At 37.7% G+C, this 22,445-nt stretch overlaps 1 long non-coding RNA gene across 1 annotated transcript; it reads left to right on the top strand.

The window, feature by feature from the left end:
• Positions 1–12,015: 12,015 nt before the first annotated feature.
• Positions 12,016–18,769, top strand: LOC127497984 (uncharacterized). Its single transcript, XR_007925737.1, has 3 exons — positions 12,016–12,758; positions 12,878–13,001; positions 17,222–18,769. It is a non-coding gene; the product is annotated as an uncharacterized LOC127497984 (long non-coding RNA).
• Positions 18,770–22,445: the final 3,676 nt, after the last annotated feature.

Genomic DNA, 22,445 nt, shown 5'->3' with positions numbered 1-22,445 from the left:
AATCGGCTCCTTACAATGCTGAAATTGAATTTGTCAGCACTGGATATCTGATTGGAAGTCTGGATATGTAACTGATTAGAACGTTCTTCTACATGATTTGATGAATAACTTCTACTATGATCAATAGAAAATGTACAAAACATTGCTTTTAAATGAAATTCAATTAGTGCCTGCTTTTAGCAGATGCTATTGTTATTGTGAAACACTAATTTTGGCAGGCAAACAGTTTTGTGTAAAAGGCATAGTCTAAAGTGAGCCTAATTTGTGCAGGGGAGAAGCATGTTTGCACTGAAAATAAAGAATGCTTGCTCTAGAAAAAAGTAACACAACAGTTGTCAATTTGTCCTTCAGTTGTCCTTCAATTCTGCTTGTTGATGTGGTGATTTTTACTTTGTCAAGCTGCTTTACCCCTGAAAACACTTAGATTTAATCATAAGATGCTATGAAGGTACTTTTGACACCTTGTCCCTCTTTTGCATATGTGTTTGTGTTATGTGAGGATTCACGTGTGTGTATCTGTGTGTGTTTGTGTGTTTCCTCTGTCGCAGCACATGATTTTCAGCGGCTGTGCCAAGTTAATTATGCCTGAGAAATGCTGGCGGTCAGCTGCATTCTGGAGTTTTTCACCTAATTGCATCATCTCAGTGAAACAGGGTCGTTAACCTAATTATTTGTCTGTGACTGAAGGGGAAATAGTAGCGTCTATGATCAAAACAAATGAAAAAGGCAATATAATAATCTTCAAACTATTAAATTGGCTTAATTTTAAATGATCCGAGAGATTTTTATAGGGCAAATGTTGCCTATGTGACAGATTGCAAACTGTACACTGGGAGTCAAGCCTTTTGTTGTTGTTTTATTTATTTACTTATTTTGTAAATTTTTGTATACCTGTATTGGGGGGTATCTACCTAAAAATAGTGTAAACAGTAATGCTACAGTAGTTTATCTAGCTACTTTAATATTCAAATAATCACTGTTTGCACTCTCTCATATGTTTAATTGTAATTCTTGGCTCATTTTAGTGAATTGATTTGTTTGCACAGTACACAGTATTAAAATAATTAAATCATCAAATAAACAATTGTCAGGTTCATTTGAATGCCTACTGTACATCTTAGTGCAATATTTAGTTAAATACTGTTGTTTATCACTGTTTTGACTCAACAATAAAATAAAGTATATGGTAAATTGGTGAATAACCTGAATGAATTGGTGGCACCCTAATTTAGATATTTTGTGCCAGAATGTTGCAACTTAAATAAGACGAAGAGACACGGTTTGAGTGGAAAAACACACACCTGAACCTGGTTTCTGTGTGTAATTTTGCAGGCCTGTGAATGAGACTTTTGAACTCAGCTGATCTTTATCTTTTTTTTTTTTTTTTTTTTTTTTTTTTTTCAGTTCGCATGTTCCGTTAGATTGAATCTATAATCCCAAACTCTAGAAGGATGGTGCATGTATATCCATGAATACTTTCTTTAAAAGCATATCATAGATTTGTGGGGTTTTTTTTTGTTTTTGTTTTTTTGTACAATTCTGTATTTGTACAGAATCAGTGGAAACAGTGCTGCATGTGAATAACTATTTTAATCCCAAGGATATAACATGCAAAATGTCTATTAACACCAAATCCATATTTTCAGCAAGAAAAATATGCAGTGCATCTCTGAAAAATTGTGCTGTTATAATTTTAGTCAGATGTTTTGCTAAATTTGTACTGGTAATGTTTGCTTGATGAGCAATTCAGTAAGGTACACAAATATTTTTTGAGAGGTTCTTGTAAATTCCGACTGAATAATTTCCGTTTAGTTGCATCTCAGTGTTGAAATTGCGATAAAGGGAATTAAAGGTGTTTATCTATTTGTTATTGTCTTTCTCTCACAGCGCCTCTGTATTTCAAATGTGACGTGACACTTGCAGTTTTTTGTGGAATACCAAAGCCTGAAGAACCTGAAGATGCTCCTGGAGTTCAGGCCGTCATGCAGACATTGTGTCCCCCCCACTGTTGGTGAGGTTTGTAATGCAGCCGCAGGAAGAAGATCCCGTCTGGGCTTGATGGATGCTGGTCCTTTGCCAGCGCACCCAAGCCCTGGAGGCCCGTCAGACCCAGAGGCCAACGCAACGGCGACTGATTTGACTGTGACTCTAACAGGGTAGTATGTCATTGTGTCACCAGGCAATTGAGGTTATTATAGGGCGGGGCAGACAGACGGGCCATGAGGTCAGCAGACCGTACCATCATTAGAAATGCAGGGCTGACCTACTTCAAACAGACCGTACTGCACTTGCCTTCTCTCAGACCGACCAGTTCTGCAGGGAAGCTGAAAAAAACTATCAATGATATGAATGTTGATATAAAGAAAAGAAAGTTACACAGTATAAAATACACACACATTGGCCTAAGCTGCTCTATGGTGTCAATGAAGCTGGGAGTCACCACAATGAAGGAGAATTATCTCAACATTCACTAATTGAAGATGAAGTGCTGTTTATATATATATATATATATATATATATATATATATATATATATATACACAGGTGCTGGTCATATAATTAGAATATCATCAAAAAGTTGATTTATTTCACTAATTCCATTCAAAAAGTGAAACTTGTATATTATATTCATTCATTACACACAGACTGCTATATTTCAAATGTTTATTTCTTTTAATTTTGATGATTATAACTGACAACTAAGGAAAATCCCAAATTCAGTATCTCAGAAAATTAGAATATTGTGAAAAGGTTCAATATTGAAGACACCTGGTGCCACACTCTAATCAGCTAATTAACTCAAAACACCTGCAAAGGCCTTTAAATGGTCTCTCAGTCTAGTTCTGTAGGCTACACAATCATGGGGAAGACTGCTGACTTGACAGTTGTCCAAAAGACGCCCATTGACACAAAATGTCATTGCAAAAGAGGCTGGCTGTTCACAAAGCTCTGTGTCCAAGCACATTAATAGAGAGGCGAAGGGAAGGAAAAGATGTGGTAGAAAAAAGTGTACAAGCAATAGGGATAACCGCACCATGGAGAGGATTGTGAAACAAAACCCATTCAAAAATGTGGGGGAGATTCACAAAGAGTGGACTGCAGCTGGAGTCAGTGCTTCAAGAACCACTACGCACAGATGTATGCAAGACATGGGTTTCAGCTGTCGCATTCAGTGTCAAGCCACTCTTGAACAACAGACAGCGTCAGAAGCGTCTCGCCTGGGCTAAAGACAAAAAAGACTGGACTGCTGCTGAGTGGTCCAAAGTTATATTCTCTGATGAAAGTAAATTTTGCATTTCCTTTGGAAATCAGGGTCCCAGAGTCTGGAGGAAGAGAGGAGAGGCACACAATCCACGTTGCTTGAGGTCCAGTGTAAAGTTTCCACAGTCAGTGATGGTTTGGGGTGCCATGTCATCTGCTGGTGTTGGTCCACTGTGTTTTCTGAGGTCCAAGGTCAACGCAGCCGTATACCAGGAAGTTTTAGAGCACTTCATGCTTCCTGCTGCTGACCAACTTAATGGAGATGCAGATTTCATTTTCCAACAGGACTTGGCACCTGCACACAGTGCCAAAGCTACCAGTACCTGGTTTAAGGACCATGGTATCCCTGTTCTTAATTGGCCAGCAAACTCACCTGACCTTAACCCCATAGAAAATCTATGGGGTATTGTGAAGAGGAAGATGCGATATGCCAGACCCAACAATGCAGGAGAGCTGAAGGCCACTATCAGAGCAACCTGGGCTCTTATAACACCTGAGCAGTGCCACAGACTGATCGACTCCATGCCACGCCACATTGCTGCAGTAACTCAGGCAAAAGTAGCCCCAACTAAGTATTGAGTGCTGTACATGCTCATACTTTTCATGTTCATACTTTTCAGTTGGCCAAGATTTCTAAAAATCCTTTCTTTGTATTGGTCTTAAGTAATATTCTAATTTTCTGAGATACTGAACTTGGGATTTTCCTTAGTTGTCAGTTATAATCATCAAAATTAAAAGAAATAAACATTTGAAATATATCAGTCTCTCTGTAATGAATGAATATAATATACAAGTTTCACTTTTTGAATGGAATTAGTGAAATAAATCAACTTTTTGATGATATTCTAATTATATGACCAGCACCTGTATATATATTAAAATACTTTTAAATATGCATAGTCACTGTGAGTAAACCAGTTGTAGGCTGATTCTTCTAATAACTGTAAATACTGATGCTTTCGAAACATTGAAAATGTTGTTTTTACAGTTTGTTTGGTGACACTAGTGTCACATAAATTATAGAAGGTTCCTGTCTATGGTTTATGTCTGCCTCGCTGCTGAGTGGTTGCCTTCAGAACTGCCTTAAATCTTTGTGGCATAGATTCAACAAGTTGCTGGAAACATTCTTTAGAGATTTTGGTCCATATTGACATGATGGCATCACACAGTTGCTGCAGGTTCATTGGTCCCACATCTATGATGCAAATCTCCCATTCTCTATTGGATTGAGATATGGTGACTGTGGAGGTCATTTGAGTATAGTGAACTCATTTTCAAGTTCAAGAAACCAGAAGATGGGTACACTGTGGTCATGAAGGGATTGACATGGTCAACAAAAATACTCAGGTAGGCTGTGGCGTTTAAACAATGCTCAATTGGTACTAAGGTCAGTCAAGTCACCTTTATAGCGCTTTATACAATACAGATTGTTTTAAACAGCTTTACAGTGATAACAGGAAAATGATTCAATGATTCAAACAGAGTTCATTTCAAATGTACAGCAGCTTTAAAAAAAGAAAATAGTGTCATTGTTCAGCTGAAGGTAGTTCAGTGTTGATTCAGTTCCGTTGTAAAGATAATCAATTAGAAAATTAGTTAATTTCATCTATAAAGCAGTTCTGTAGAAAACAGTGATGTCATCGTCCAGCTCAGTTCAGTTCTCATCCAATAGTGTCAGTGCAGTCAAATCAATAATATTGTTGAATATTAAGGGGTCAAAATGTGCAAAGAAAATATCCCCCACGCCACCACCACCAGCCTGAACTGCTGATAGCCTACAAGGCAGGATGGATCCATGTTATTTACGCCAAATTCTGACCCTACCATCTGAATGTCACAGCAGAAATCGAGACTCATCAGACCAGGCAACATTCTTCCAATTTTCTTTTGTCCAGGTTTGGTGAGCCCATGCGAATTGTGACCTCAGTTTCCTGTTCTCAGCCGACAGGAGCAGCATCCGGTCTGGTCTTCTGTTGCTGTAGCTCTCAAGGTTCTATGTATTGTGCATTCAGGGATGCTCTTCTTCATGCTTCGGTTGTAATGAGTGGTTATTTGAGTTACTGTTGCCTTTCTATCAGCTCGATCCAGTCTAGCCATTCTCCTCTGACCTCTGGCATCAACAAGGCATTTTCTCTGACAGAACTGCCACTCACTGGGTATTTTCTCTTTTTCTATGTTAACCCTATGGTGGTTTTGCATGAAAATCCCAGTAGATCAGCAGTTTCCTAAATATTCAGACCAGCCTATCTGGCACCAACAACCATGTCACGTTCAAAGTCACTTAAATCACTTTTCTTTCCCTTTCTGATGCTCAGTTTGAACTTCAGGAGATTGTCTTGACCATGTCGACATGCCTACACACACACATAGGGAGTTTATACACTCTGTGGCATTAGGCTCAAGAACACCCTTTACCTGTGTAAAAAAAATCACTGTAACACAACTACTTTGAGAGGCTTATCCTCTTAGAAAACATCAGCAACAGCAATATGATAAAGATGATAATATTCAAGAAATAGTAAAAATATATTTACTTACTATAAATAATTGGAATTAACAGGTAAGATAGCTCATTAGATTAACTGTAGCTGTTTATGGTTGCTGAGAAACAGCAGCTTGTACAGAATGTGCATGACAGATGTGAGTAGACAGACATTTACAACAGCTTCAAATACTGCTCACCCAATCAGAGTTTATAGTCTGTATTATAACGAACATATGATTGAATAGAAGTTGGGCAAATAATAACAATGAATGTAACTGATTGAAGTATTTTATGCAGCAATTGATGATATCATTGACATTGACAAGACAGGCATTTTTCAAAAGCTAAAAGCCCTGATGAATCTAAGCCATCAATGGCACCATAATTGAATTTGCATTTTTCCCTCTTAGATATAGATGTAATGGAGATCATTCAGGGCTGTAGAGAGAGTCAAGTGCTCCAATGTATAACAAGCAATTACAGGCGCTGCACGAGCAGTTATCTGAAATACAGCTTCATATGACTCACTGCCATAATGTTTCGGTCCTTTTACAAAAAACTGGATTAAACCAGAGGAACATATATATATATATATATATATGTGTACACAAAATTTTTGCCTATACAGCTACAGACGGGGCCTTAGTTCTTAGGACAACTTTGATGAACGTTTTTGATCTACTTCAAGGCCCCGTCCACACGGAGACGAGTTTAGCTGTATACACAAAAATTTTGTATCGTATAGGCGTTTCGTCCAGACGGATCCGGCGTTTTCAGAAGGTGAAACCGCTATTTTTTGAAACCGGGTCCCAGAGTGGATAAATCTGAAAACGACGCCCTTGCGTTTTCGTGTGTGCAGCCAATCCTCTGGCTTCGTGTGGATGTGGCCCAAATGTTGACTACTATATTTATTTTATATTTTAATTTTAAATCATGAAACTTTATGTAAAAAATGTGTCCTGCATTTTCATGTCACTACCGAAACAGTGTACGTTTTTAGTCCATTGGCTTAAACTGATTTTAACCACACTTCTACATTTTTGATCAGGAAATATGTCCCTCCCTCTCATAGTCTTTCTTTCACATTAGATAGGTACCATCATTTTGAGTTAAACGTGTTTAAATGTCTGAAAATCTGTGTCTAACTTTAAAGAATGTCACTACCGAAAATTTTATTCACGACCGAAACATGGGATGTTTTGTCAAAAATAAAGTATATTGAATTATCAACTAAGATGTTATTATAGTGTTTGGTTCAGTGTATATTCAAACTAATGAATCCTTCACTTTGAAATCAGTATGATAAACTTTATGCCTTTTACAAAGAAAAATTGGATTTAAATTACAACAAATCTCATAAATTACATTTGAAATATTGTTAAAATTGAAATTGTTATTGATTTACCTGAGAAAAGTCTTTAAAAAAAAATAGCAAAAACTATATTTATGAGGTAGATGTAAACAAAATGTTAATAGGTCAGTATAACCCTTCTTATTAAATTATTTATTATTGTGTTTTGGTTGTGACAAAATTGGGGAAAGGAAAAATATTCCAAAACTTTCTGAAAATACAATATGAGAATTAACTGCACAATTACTAAGAAATGTGTATACAATTTGCATACATTCAAAATTTGTGGAAAAATAAATTTTTCAAGACGTTTCCAACTGCACCAATTTTGTAGAATGGCCCTTATATACGTAAAAGGCTACTAAATTATAGCAGTCCCAAGCTATAATAAACAATAAAGTTAGTAAGTTCAGAATACTAACATGAACTATGGAAACATATGGAAACTCCACATGAATATGAACATCATACCTGCATGCAAATCCTTCCCAACTAATACACGACGTACCAGTTACGTAATTTATTTGTACTAATTGACTAATTAACAACATAACTTCGATGATGAATGCTCGTAATTTCTTTTGCATTTTATTTATAATTAATAGGCTGCACCGCGCGAGCCGCTGCATTTGCACATGCAGTTGAAGAGACTGAGTGCACGTTACCAGCAAAGTAGGCTATAATGGCTGACAGGACAGGAAAGTTAGTTTTTCTGCAGTGAGAGACTTTTTTTTCGTAACAAGTTATGGAAATAACATTAGTATAATAACACTAACATATAGCCTGACGACATCTAATCTGACCGCAGCTGAATCAGGACAACGCGTTTTTCTCAGGCACTCTTTACTTAAACTGCGTCTGACAGAAGTGTCAACAGCTTTCACGCACGTCTTTCAAAATAAAAATCTCGCATCAGAAAAGCAGAATTAGGCCTATGTTTCTTTGACTGCACACTCCGCGACTCACTCAAAACGGTATTGCCACCCACTTTTGGGTTGCTACCCACCAGTTGAGAAACACTGTTCTACAGAACTTTTTAAAGCCATTGGGCCTCATTCATGAAACACGAGCAGAACAAATTTTTGTGTAAGTCATTCATAAACCCGTTCTGACGTAAATGAATATTTTAAAAATGTTAGTTGGTACGAAAGAAATGTTCACCTGCTCCCTACCACGTGTAAATGGTGCATAAAACATTCAAACATTTTGTTCTTTTAGGCAAACTGATAACACTGCATTTTGATGCACTTTGTAGCATAATAATATTTTTTTTTTCTTTTTTTTTTTTTTTTTTTGTATCTGACAATTAAAAACTGTTCAACTTTGGGTAAAACCAAAGACTATGATAAAACGCAGCGCTCCTAACTGTCACTTTTTAACCATCCGTCCAATCACAGTGGAGGAGGGGTGGGACAAATACTACACCGACCAACCATCCTACTTGTACAACGACTGAACAATAATGGAGAAGTTACGATAATATTGCTGGTTACTGCATTTTTATATTCAGTAATATTCTTCAAAATTAGATACTAGTAACAGGTTACTGCTGATAATCCAAATCATAGCAACCAAAGCATCTCAGCAGGAAAATCTCTGTGCCTCCCAGTCTATGGCGCCTCCAAAGCGCTCTCAAGCGCCCCCAGCTGGCCGTTTTCAGAAGAGCACCAGGAATTTTTTTCAGCTGGATAAGGGTACGTTTACACGTCAACGATTTACTAAAAATGGAAAAGTTTTCTCTTTGTACAGATGACAATGTTATCAAAACTATCCCCGTTCACACGGATCCGCGAAAATGACTAAAAACGCTGTCATTTTTTGTCATTCATTACATATGCCACAAATGTAGTTGGCGATGTCACTTTGTAAAGAAAGATTACGCGCCTGCGCATACATTCTTAAACATAGTACTCGTTCCAAACGTGCAAGTCACGCATGCCTATCCACCTTATTTTTATAGTTTACTGCACTTTGATATTTTTCTCATTATTTCCCTATAGTGGCTAATAAATCAGAAGTCTCGCACATTCACAGAAATACCTTAATTCCACGTTAAAGGATTAGTTCACTTTGAAATGAAAATTAGCCCAAGCTTTACTCACCCTCAAGCCATCCTAGGTGTATATGACTTTCTTCTTTCTGATGAACATAATCGCAGAAATATTAATAAATATCCTGACACATCCGAGCTTTATAGTGGCAGTGATAGGGATCAACAAGTATTAGCTGAAGAAAGTGCTTCCATCCACATCCATCCATCATAAATATGTGCTCCACACAGCTCCGGGGGGTTAATAAAGGCCTTCTGAAGCAAAGTGATGTGTATGTGTAATAAAAATATCCACATTTAACAAGTTATGAAGTAAAATATCTAGCTTCCGCACGAGCCACCTTCCATATTCAACGTACGCAGAAACTCTTGCAGTTCACAAAGCTTACGCTACATCCTACGCCTTCCCTATTCAACTTACGGAAAAAGTGTAACTGACGTGATGCCAGTTTACACTTTCTTCGTAACTTCAATATGGAAGGCAGTCTGGCAGAAGCTACATATTTTACTTCATATCTTGTTTACATAAGAATTTTTTTTTTTACACAAACTCATCGCTTCGCTTCAGAAGTCCTTTATTAACCCCCCGGAGCCATGCGGAGCACATATTTATGATGGATGGATGTGGATGGAAGCACTTTCTTCAGCTCATACTCATTGATCCCTATCACTGCCATTATAAAGCTCAGATGCATCAGGATATTTATTAATATTTCTGCGATTATGTTCATCAGAAAGAAAAAAAGTCATATATACCTAGGATGGCTTGAGGGTGAGTAAAGCTTGGGCTAATTTTCATTTCAAAGTGAACTAATCCTTTAATTGACAAATAAGGTGGATAGACTAAATACGCATAAATAATATGCATGTGCATGCCGTCACCGTTTTCACATATTTGCGTTTTTGCAGTTTACACAGAGATGATTAGTAAACTAATCTTTTAATTGACAAATAAGGTTGATAGACTAAATACGCATATGTAATACGCATGTGCATGCTGTCACCGTTTTCACAGTTTAATTTTTTGCAGTTTACACAGAGATGACAACGGTATCGTTTTCAAAAACGTGCGCTTTGAAACCTGTTTTCAAAAGTTTGCATTTTCAGGCCACCAAAACGCCATAAAAAGCATAAAAAGTTTTCCGTTTTTAGTTGAAATTGGTGTCGTGTAAACAGCCCCTAAAAACGCTTTTGTGGACACATAACACATGTTAATTGAATGTTTATTGTTAATTGAATATTTATGGTTCGGCATATGGCCTATTTGTCTCTTTTGCATTTATGCAATACAGGTGCTGGTTATATAATTAGAATATCATCAAAAAGTTGATTTATTTCACTAATTCCATTCAAAAAGTGAAACTTGTATATTATATTCATTCATTACACACAGACTGATATATTTCAAATGTTTATTTCTTTTAATTTTGATGATTATAACTGACAACTAAGGAAAATCCCAAATTCAGTATCTCAGAAAATTAGAATATTGTGAAAAGGTTCAATATTGAAGACACCTGGTGCCACACTCTAATCAGCTAATTAACTCAAAACACCTGCAAAGGTCTTTAAATGGTCTCTCAGTCTAGTTCTGTAGGCTACACAATCATGGGGAAGACTGCTGACTTGACAGTTGTCCAAAAGACGCCCATTGACACCTTGCACAAGGAGGGCAAGACACAAAATGTCATTGCAAAAGAGGCTGGCTGTTCACAGAGCTCTGTGTCCAAGCACATTAATAGAGAGGCGAAGGGAAGGAAAAGATGTGGTAAAAAAAAGTGTACAAGCAATAGGGATAACCGCACCCTGGAGAGGATTGTGAAACAAAACCCATTCAAAAATGTGGGGGAGATTCACAAAGGGTGGACTGCAGCTGGAGTCAGTGCTTCAAGAACGACTATGCACAGACATATGCAAGACATGGGTTTCAGCTGTCGCATTCCTTGTGTCAAGCCACTCTTGAACAACAGACAGCGTCAGAAGCGTCTCACCTGGGCTAAAGACAAAAAGGACTGGACTGCTGCTGAGTGATCCAAAGTTATGTTCTCTGATGAAAGTAAATTTTGCATTTCCTTTGGAAATCAGGGTCCCAGAGTCTGGAGGAAGAGAGGAGAGGCACACAATCCACGTTGCTTGAGGTCCAGTGTAAAGTTTCCACAGTCAGTGATGGTTTGGGGTGCCATGTCATCTGCTGGTGTTGGTCCACTGTGTTTTCTGAGGTCCAAGGTTAACGCAGCCGTATACCAGGAAGTTTTAGAGCACTTCATGCTTCCTGCTGCTGACCAGCTTTATGGAGATGCAGATTTCATTTTCCAACAGGACTTGGCACCTGCACACAGTGCCAAAGCTACCAGTACCTGGTTTAAGGACCATGGTATCCCTGTTCTTAATTGGCCAGCCAACTCGCCTGACCTTAACCCCATAGAAAATCTATGGGGTATTGGGAAAAGGAAGATGCGATATGCCAGACCCAACAATGCAGGAGAGCTGAAGGCCACTATCAGAGCAACCTGGGCTCTTATAACACCTGAGCAGTGCCACAGACTGATCGACTCCATGCCACGCCGCATTGCTGCAGTAATTCAGGCAAAAGGAGCCCCAACTAAGTATTGAGTGCTGTACATGCTCATACTTTTCATGTTCATACTTTTCAGTTGGCCAGGATTTCTAAAAATCCTTTCTTTGTATTGGTCTTAAGTAATATTCTAATTTTCTGAGATACTGAATTTGGGATTTTCCTTAGTTGTCAGTTATAATCATCAAAATTAAAAGAAATAAACATTTGAAATATATCAGTCTCTCTGTAATGAATGAATATAATATACAAGTTTCACTTTTTGAATGGAATTAGTGAAATAAATCAATTTTTTGATATTCTAATTATATGACCAGCACCTGTATAATGGAGCCAAACCTGAGAAGGGAGTCCAGAAGATTCCACAGAGTTCCTGGACACATAATTTGTGTAGCTGTAATTCATAGGCAGGGATTATGCTAATTGTAAATTGGTGTGCACGAACACCCTATTTACGAATGATTGGAATTCTTTGACATTCACAGGTTTAACTATCAAATTGGATGTTTACGAAGCGTTTGTGAATCCGGAGTTGAGTTTTTAGGAAGGTCTGTTTTACGCACAAATTGCTCAGAATTTATTTATAAATTTATGAAAGTTTCATGAATGAGTCCCAATGATCATCTATGAAGCACTTCTCTCAGGACCATTTGCTCAGATGAAGTCATTTCCACATGACAGTAAGCTGATTACTTGAATTAACGTTATGTTGTTACCGGCGTCATCAACGACACACTCAACAAAAACAGCCCATCTGAATCCAGCAGGAACTGAAAATACTGAACAGCTTCATAAGCTTCAGACAGTGTCCAGGTTTCATATTGCATACTGCATATTGGGTTTGAACAGACCCGCATCAATCCAACATCTGATAAAAAAAAAAACAAAAAAAAAACAATCAATGGGATATTTCTTGCTTTTTTCACTCGTTTCTTTTGGGCTGCATTAATGTGAGTGTGTTGTTTTGGTCATACATCACCCAAACAGGTAGAGCTTCATCTTCCACGGCCTGCTGATGACAGACGACACCATCGCTGTGAGAACAGGCCTTTAATTCAATGTGCAATCAGTTTGATGGACAACCTCTCAGCTGAGAGGTGATGAATATGGCTGCAGTATTTCATACCTGCTTTTATTCTGTTTGTGTGTCTGCAGGTGCTTGTCTACTCCTCTAGAAGTCCACTGGAAAACAGATCATTAAGATGCTGCTTTAAAATGTTAAAACAGGATGCCTGACTGAGAATCAAAGCCTAAAGTGTGAACTACCTCATGCTGTACAGTGAGTTTTTGTTTTTTTCTGCTTTATCCAGTGCAATGACATGTCTTTGATATTTCCTGCATTAAAATAATATACAAACCCGATTCCAAAAAAGTTGGGACACTGTACAAATTGTGAATAAAAAAGGAATGCAATGATGTGGAAGTTTCAAATTTCAATATTTTATTCAGAATACAACATAGATGACATATCAAATGTTTAAACTGAGAAAATGTATCATTTTAAGGGAAAAATAAGTTGATTTTAAATTTCATGGCATCAACACATCTCAAAAAAGTTGGGACAAGGCCATGTTTACCACTGTGTGGCATCCCCTCTTCTTTTTATAACAGTCTTCAAACGTCTGGGAACTGAGGAGACAAGTTGCTCAAGTTTAGGAATAGGAATGTTGTCCCATTCTTGTCTAATACAGGCTTCTAGTTGCTCAACTGTCTTAGGTCTTCTTTGTCGCATCTTCCTCTTTATGATGCGCCAAATGTTTTCTATGGGTGAAAGATCTGGACTGCAGGCTGGCCATTTCAGTACCCGGATCCTTCTTCTACGCAGCCATGATGTTGTAATTGATGCAGTATGTGGTCTGGCATTGTCATGTTGGAAAATGCAAGGTCTTCCCTGAAAGAGACAAAGTCTGGATGGGAGCATATGTTGTTCTAGAACTTGGATATACCTTTCAGCATTGATGGTGCCTTTCCAGATGTGTAAGCTGCCCATGCCACACGCACTCATGCAACCCCATACCATCAGAGATGCAGGCTTCTGAACTGAGCGCTGATAACAACTTGGGTTGTCCTTGTCCTCTTTAGTCCGGATGACATGGCGTCCCAGTTTTCCAAAAAGAACTTCAAATTTTGATTTGTCTGACCACAGAACAGTTTTCCACTTTGCCACAGTCCATTTTAAATGAGCCTTGGCCCAGAGAAAACGCCTGCGCTTCTGGATCATGTTTAGATATGGCTTCTTTTTTGACCTATAGAGTTTTAGCCAGCAACGGCGAATGCCACGGTGGATTGTGTTCACCGACAATGTTTTCTGGAAGTATTCCTGAGCCCATGTTGTGATTTCCATTACAGTAGCATTTCTGTATGTGATGCAGTGCCATCTAAGGGCCCGAAGATCACGGGCATCCAGTATGGTTTTCCGGCCTTGACCCTTATGCACAGAGATTGTTCCAGATTCTCTGAATCTTTGGATGATATTATGCACTGTAGATGATGATAACTTCAAACTCTTTGCAATTTTTCTCTGAGAAACTCCTTTCTGATATTGCTCCACTATTTTTCACCGCAGAATTGGGGGAATTGGTGATTCTCTTCCCATCTTGACTTCTGAGAGACACTGCCACTCTTTTTATACCCAATCATGTTGCCAATTGACCTAATAAGTTGCAAATTGGTCCTCCAGCTGTTCCTTATATGTACATTTAACTTCTTAACCTCTTATTGCTACCTGTCCCAACTTTTTTGGAATGTGTAGCTCTCATGAAATCCAAAATGAGCCAATATTTGGCATGACATTTCAAAATGTCTCACTTTCAACATTTGATATGTTATCTATATTCTATTGTGAATAAAATATAAGTTTATGAGATTTGAAAATTATTGCATTCCTTTTTTATTCACAATTTGTACAGTGTCCCAACTTTTTTGGAATCGGGTTTGTACAAACATTTATTGGCTAAAATATTAGAGAAGTTGATGGAATAACTAATTCTTACTAGGGATGGCTATTGGTCTTTTTATTTAAAGGAATTAAATAATTAAAGGATTCAAAGAAATAAGAACATAGTTAAGCAATTAATTTAAAATATTTGCAAATACTATTTTTTTTTTTTTTTTTTTTAAATATGCATATATTCTTATCCGTATGTCTAATATGTAAAAAAAAACTTTTCTTGTCTGTTCACATTGAATTACGAATTACATAATTCATGTAAATAATAGCATATGTTTAATTCAAAACTGTGAAATTTCATAAAAAAGTTGAGTAGTTTGGATCACTGGTGGATATTACTGTCAGTAGCTGAACATTTTTATTGGTAAACAGTTGTCATATACAGTTGCAAGAAAAAGTATGTGAACCACTTGCAAAATCTGTGAAAATATGCAAAATTAAAAAAAAAAAATAAAAAAAAAATAAGAGAGATCATACAAAATGCATGTTATTTTTTATTTAGTACTGTCCTGAGTAAGATATTTTACATAAAAGATGCTTACATATAATCCATAAGACAAAAAAATAACTGTTTTTATTAAAATGACCCAGTTCAAAAGTTTGTGAACCACTGATTCTTAATACTGTGTGTCATTACCTGGATGATCTACGACTGTTTTTTTTTTTTGTTGTGTGATGGTTGTTCATGAGCCCCTTGTTTGTTCTGAACAGTTAAACTGAGCTCTGTTCTTCAGAAAAAATCTCCAGGTCCCAAAAATTCTTCAGTTTTCCACCATCTTTGGCATATTTGAACCCTTTACAACAGTGACTGAATGATTTTGAGATCCATCTTATCACATGGAGGACAACTGAGGGACTCAAACACAACTATTAAAAAAGGTTCAAACATTCACTGATGCTTCAGAAGGAAACGCGATGCATTAAGAGTCGGGGGTGAAAACTTTTGAACAGGATGAAGAGGTCCAAATTTTTCTTATTTCGCTTGAATAGCATTTTTTTTTTTTTCATTTAGTACTGCCCTTCAGAAGCAACAGAAAATACTTGCATGTTTCCCGGAAGACAAATTAAATACAATTTACCTTGATTTATTAATGCATCATGTTTTTTTCTGGAGCATCAGTGAATGTTTGAACCTTTTTTAAAAGTTGTGTTTGAGTCCCTCAGTTGTCCTCAGTGAGAAAAGACGGATCTCAAAATCATTCAGTCACTGCTGTAAAGGGTTCAAATATGCAAAAAATGCTGGAAAACTGAAGAATCTGCAGGACCTGGAGCAAAGTTTAACTGCTCAGGACAAATAAGGGACTCATGAACAACAATCACAAAACAAAGAAACAGTCGTAGATCATCCAAATAACCACACTATTAAGAATCAATGGTTCACATACTGTACTTATGAATAGGGTTATTTTAATAAAATTCAGCTATTTTTTTTTGTCTTGTGGATTATATGTAAACATCTTTTATGTAAAATATCTTACTCAGGACAGTACTAAATAAAAAATAACATGCATTTTGTATTATCTCCCTTATTTTGTTAAAATTATTAACATTTTCACAGATTCTGCAAGTGGTTCACATACTTTTTCTTGCAACTGTATTAAATGTTTTGCCACTTACATCTTGCCACACATACGGTGCAATCCAAATGGGATATATCGCCCTCTGAAGGGCACTTTGGAGTGAAAACAATCATGGCTGCCATATTGTTAGTGCTCAAACCGGGCACTTCAAAGGGCCCTTCAGAATGAAGGATTTCAAAGGGTACAACTGATGGACACTTCGGGGCCCATGATCTTTTGCACAGGGAAGTTGTTTGACGTCACAGAATGGGTGCAGGAGGCTCGGAGTTCGATTTTAGCTATAAATGTATGTATAGTATTTTTCAACAAGTTAGATTTGGTACATTATTATGGTCAAAATGACATTGTACTTCAACAAAAATACTTTACAGCTACCTTTATCAGTCCATTCAAATGTTTCAAATACATAGACACAATATACAATATGGTGCGATAAACTAAAAATAAATAAATAAATAAAATAATGTTAAACAAAAGGTGCAGCTTGCACAATCTACTCATCATTCAGAGCATGTTTTTTGGGGGGGTTCAACCAGCGTCCTGTTGGAATTTGCACTCATCTTCTGTGAACAGTAAGGCCCGCCTCCTTTGATTTGATTGGCCATCTCAATCATTTTGACATTTTACTGTTAGATTGCTGAGGCAGAGCAGCCTAAAAATGTAACTTTTAAAACTTCTTGTCATCCTTACAACAAACAGAGCGGTGCCTAATGGAGTATATATATATATATTTATACTTTGGTCTGTTTAAATACTCGATTCTGATTGGCTGGAAGGTGTGCAATAAAACCGTTTAATGCACAGGTAGTTCCAGTCAGTTTGATTACAGATCGAAATTAATCTGCCACTATAAACATTGGTAACCATAGTAACACAGTTACACTTGCAAACAGAGTGAGAGACATATATGAAAACATTTATTTAGGTAGGCTAAATGGATGATTTTTGCATATCGTTTAATTTGTACAGTGAATATGGCAATTTTGAGAAATGGGCCCAGGCACAAGATGAAATAGAAGACTTGGAGAAGACGTTGAATGACAAAAAGCAGCACAAAGAATTAACACCGGCAGAGCTAGATAAGATAGAAGACGACAAAGATGAGGTCAATACGAAAAAGACAATTAAATGGGCAGTTAACACTTTCAGTAACTTTTTGCGCCAAAGACAGAACAATTGTGATGTCGAGACCTACTCTGCTTCTCTTTTAAATTGGACATTGCGGGAGTTGTATGCCTCTGTTCAGTCTACCGCTGGACGCGAATACAGTGTTGCAAGTTTGATGTGTCTCAGAGCAGGTATTAACCGTCACTTTACAAAATACAACATCATAAGTGATAAAGACTTCAAGTCAAGCAATGCCGTCTTTAAATCAGTTTTAAAGCGCTACAGGAAAAATGGAAAAGACACCAGCGTTCATCATCCGCGTATTACTGAGTCTGACTTGGAGAAAATTAGAAATGCACCTGCATTCTCCCCTTTCACACTCACAGGACTTGTAAGAAAAGTTTGGTTTGACATACAGCTGTGTTTTGCACGGAGGGGAAGAGAAGGAAACCGTAACCTATCAAAAGAGTCTTTCGTTCTCTGGCAAGACGAGAATGGGAAAGAGTACCTGACCCTGGCGCATAACCCAGAGACAAAAAACCACAAGGATCCCACTGCGTCGGATAGAGAAAATTTATGAGGATTTATGTTTGCGAGCCCCGGCGACCCACTTTGTCCCGTGGACAGCTTTAAAAAATATCTGTCAAAGTGTCCAGAAAATGCCGGAGCATTCTATTTGCATCCGAGACGCATCCCTCTGTGGAAACTCGAGAGCATCGAAGTGTGGTTCACCAGGGAGCCGATGGGGCTCAACTACCTTGGCAATATGCTAAAAAATATTTGTGAAGAGGTTGATAATAGATATTTCGTTTTTGCCCATGAATTTAAACTGTGTTTATATTATTTTCCAGATTGTATACTTTAAATTCTTGTTGTTCAGGTGGAAGGTATCTCACAAATGTACACAAACCATAGTTTGCGGAGCACTGTCGTTGGACGACTCTCTGATGCAGGACTAGAAAGTCACCAGATCATGTCAGTGACAGCGACGATGCGAGGCGAGTTGGCGGTCATACTGGGCCCCATATTTGTCAGAGAGGAGGGCATGGAGTGACATACTGACATCTAGAACCTCAACAAGCAAAGCGAAACATAATTTCACCTCCAAGCCTAAACCTGAAATAACCCTACCCTTTTCCATGTCTAATTTCACGATAAATGGAAATGTTGAGTTTAACATCAATTAGTAGGCTATAATGATGCGTAAAACAATCCCCAAACGAAATTTCCAACTGTTTGATTTTTTTTGTTTTCATCTAATTTAATGCATTTCAATAAATGTAATGTGTCTTTATATTTATAGTAAACTGTGGTTAGAGACGCCGGTTTTATTTCACACTCTACATTCATTGAAATAAATGATATGATTAGTTCACATAAAGATTGCCTTGTCACTGTCAGTGTTGTCTGTCATTCGTAAATAATTTTAATAAATCCATTAAAGAATCATTAAGTTAGCCTATGTTAGCTATATGCTTAAGCAACGAGGGGAATTCAGACTGTAGACTTTAAAGAAGAGACGCACACAGTGCAGGTAACTCGCGCACGCATCTCTCTCTCTCTCTCTCTCTCTCTGATCTTTCTCTTTCAGTTCTCTGTCTCTGTCTTTTAATAATGAATTTAAATAAATCTAATAATTCATTAAAATAAAAGCAATCCGGTGGCTCTACTTTATTTAAAGCGGACGGAGTGCTAGAACTAATGAGCCGTAACTTAAGAAAATAATCGTCATTTTAAAAAATTACACTGTAAACATCAGTTACAGCTTTAACTTGTTTTTAACTTGGCAAATAACCAAGGTATAAGCGGGATAATCCACGGCTAGCCATGCATTAAAGGATTTAATGCACGACGTAGATGCAACCACCCTCCCCTTTGCATTGAGTGGTGCTTCGCCTCTGCGTCGTGCATTCAAATCTTTTAATGCATGGCTAACTGTGGATTATCCCTTACACATATATATATATATATATATATATATATATATATACAAAGTATCTCACAGAAGTGAGTACACCCCTCACATTTTTGTAAATGTTTTATTATATCTTTTCATGTGACAACACTGAAGAAATTACACTTTGCTACAATATAAAGTATTGAGTGTACAGCTTGTATAACAGTGTAACACACAGCCATTAATGTCTAAACCGCTGGCCACAAAAGTGAGTACACCCCTAAGTGAAAATGTCCAAATTGGGCCCAATTAGCCACTCTCCCTGGTGTCATGTGACTCGTTAGTGTTAAAAGGTCTCAGGTGTGAATGGGGAGCAGGTGTGTTAAATTTTGTGTTATCGCTCTCACTCTCTCATACTGGTCACTGGAAGTTCAACATGGCACCTCATGGCAAAGAACTCTCTGAGGATCTGAAAAAAAAAGAATTGTTGCTCTACATAAAGATGGCGTAGGCTATAAGAAGACTGCCAAGATCCTGAAACTGAGCTGCAGCATGGTGGCCAAGACCATACAGCGGTTTAACAGGACAGGTTCCACTCAGAACAGGCCTCGCCATGGTCGGCCAAAGAAGTTGAGTGCACGTGCTCAGCGTCATATCCAGAGGTTGTGTTTGGAAAATAGACGTATGAGTGCTGAAGGAAGCCTCTTCTAAAGATGATGCACAAGAAAGTCCGCAAACAGTTTGCTGAAGACAAGCAGACTAAGAACATGGATTACTGGAACCATGGATTGCCCTGTGGTCTGATGAGACAAAGATAAACAAATTTGGTTCAGATGGTGTCAAGCGTGTGTGGCGGCAACCAGGTGAGGAGTACAAAGACAAGTGTGTCTTGCATACTTTCAAGCATGGTGGTGGGAGTGTCATGGTCTGGGGCTGCATGAGTGCTGCCGGCACTGGGGAGCTACAGTTCATTGAGGGAACCATGAATGCCAACATGTACTGTGACATACTGAAGCAGAGCATGATCCCCTTCCTTCGGAGACTGGGCCGCAGGGCAGTATTCCAACATGATAACGACCCCAAACACACCTCCATGACGACCACTGCCTTGCTAAAGAATGTCTCCAGACCTAAACCCTATTGAGCATCTGTGGGGCATCCTCAAACGGAAGGTGCAGGAGCGCAAGGTCTCTAACATCCACCAGCTCTGTGATGTCGTCATGGAGGAGTGGAAGAGGACTCCAGTGGCAACCTGTGAAGCTCTGGTGAACTCCATGCCCAAGAGGGTTAAGGCAGTGCTAGAAAATAATGGTGACCACACAAAATATTGACACTTTGGGCCCAGTTTGGACATTTTTACTTAGGGGTGTACTCACTTTTGTGGCCAGCAGTTTAGACATTAATGGCTGTGTGTTGAGTTATTTTAAGGGGACAGCAAATTTACACTGTTATACAAGCTGTACACTCACTGCTTTACATTGTAGCAAAGTGTCATTTCTTCAGTGTTGTCACATGAAAAGATATAATAAAATATTTACAAAAATGTGAGGGGTGTACTCACTTCTGTGAGATACTGTATATATATACTAAAGAATACTCCTATCATATTTCCTATGCCTTTATTCTACAGTGAGCTGAATACACTGGAAAACATAACTGAAGTCAAGAGATGCATCCTGACTAAATGCTGTATAATATACGCATTTGGTTGGCTGAGAACATATCTGAGGCTTTGTATTGAGCACTTTAGGGAATGTGCTCTGTTGATCCTAGAGCTCTGCAATTAAATTAGATTTTTTAATGATATGCTTTATTCAAATCAGTCCCTGGTGGACCTACTAAGACAGGTGACTTATTGACTTAGGAGTTTGTGCATTCAAACATGGCATGAAAATGATGTTAGCGTCAACAGATTTTAGTGATCCACAAACATCTTGAATATACATGTGCTTACCTTTTTGCATCAAACCAGCGCTGGCATGACATCCATTAGCCATGCATGATTGCACTTGTGAGTACATTCAGTTTTTAAAATGAGCTGCAGATCGCTGTTATCCTTGGAGAGGATGCATATTGTGGATTATTGCTGACTGCTTGATGTTGTTTCTTGCCATCTGTGACTTGCAAACTCTGGGTGAAGCAACATGGGTGTGTTTCATAATTGGAGTGAGAGTTTCCGAGCGTTCATTAGCACCTCCGCAGCTTTTCATTTAACGCTTTTCACTTGACTTTAGGAAGACTCATTCTGGATTCAGGACATTTAAAATTAAAATTACAATCTGAAGTTGGAACAGCACTGCACTTGATCCAGGAGTTAGCTTTGGTGCTATAACAACGCTTTGCATTTATTAATCTTAGTTAATGTTAATTCAACATTCACTAATACAGTATTAAATTCAAAAGTTGTATCTACTGTAGTGTTTGTTGTATTTTTATTAACTAACATTAACAAAGCTTAATAAATACTGTGACAAATGTATTGCTCATTGTTAACTAATGGGACCTTATTGCAAAATGTTACTTTTTCCCTTCATCTTATTACACGATAAACATTTTTAGATCAGTCACAGTTCTTTTAGTTTAAGTCCCATGTGTGCAGCTGCACACAAACATGTCTTTCTGACCAGAGCGATCCATCCTGGTGTTTGCAATTACCGTGAGAGCTTGGGGTGGTAGAATCTGGAGGAGATCAAATCTAGTGGCATAATAACTTGGTGATTCAATAACTTGGTGATTCAGGACACAAACTTGTGATTTGCTCTCTCCCTCTGACCTGGATAAAGAGATTAGAAAAATCTCTGATTAACTACATCCACCACATTTCAAATACTGAGCTTATTCACGCCTCATTGATGAGCTGCTGTTGCCTTTTTTTTTTTCTTTCTTTCTTTTTTTTTTTTTTACTGATGTGAGCATGTTCATTCTCTCTTTGACAGTTTCACCTACACCCACATACATATCTCTGGATTTGTTGTATTTAAAAGAATAGTTCACCCAGTTTCAAATATTTATGCTGATTATTTTTCTGTGGAACAGAAATGGAGAAATTTTTAAGAACCTTTACCCTTGTGAAAAAGAAGTGCACTTAATTGTATTGAATGTGCACTTCAAATCTTCAAATCTTAAATGTATGTTTTTAAACAATTTTACTTGCATATTATTATATATACTATAATATATATAAAATGA

The sequence above is a fragment of the Ctenopharyngodon idella genome, chromosome 16 (assembly GCF_019924925.1).
Source record: "Ctenopharyngodon idella isolate HZGC_01 chromosome 16, HZGC01, whole genome shotgun sequence".
In the NCBI taxonomy this organism is placed as follows: Eukaryota; Metazoa; Chordata; class Actinopteri; order Cypriniformes; family Xenocyprididae; genus Ctenopharyngodon; species Ctenopharyngodon idella.
The sequence above is the reverse complement of the archived record's forward strand: the minus strand, read 5'-3'. Positions and strand labels throughout refer to the sequence as shown.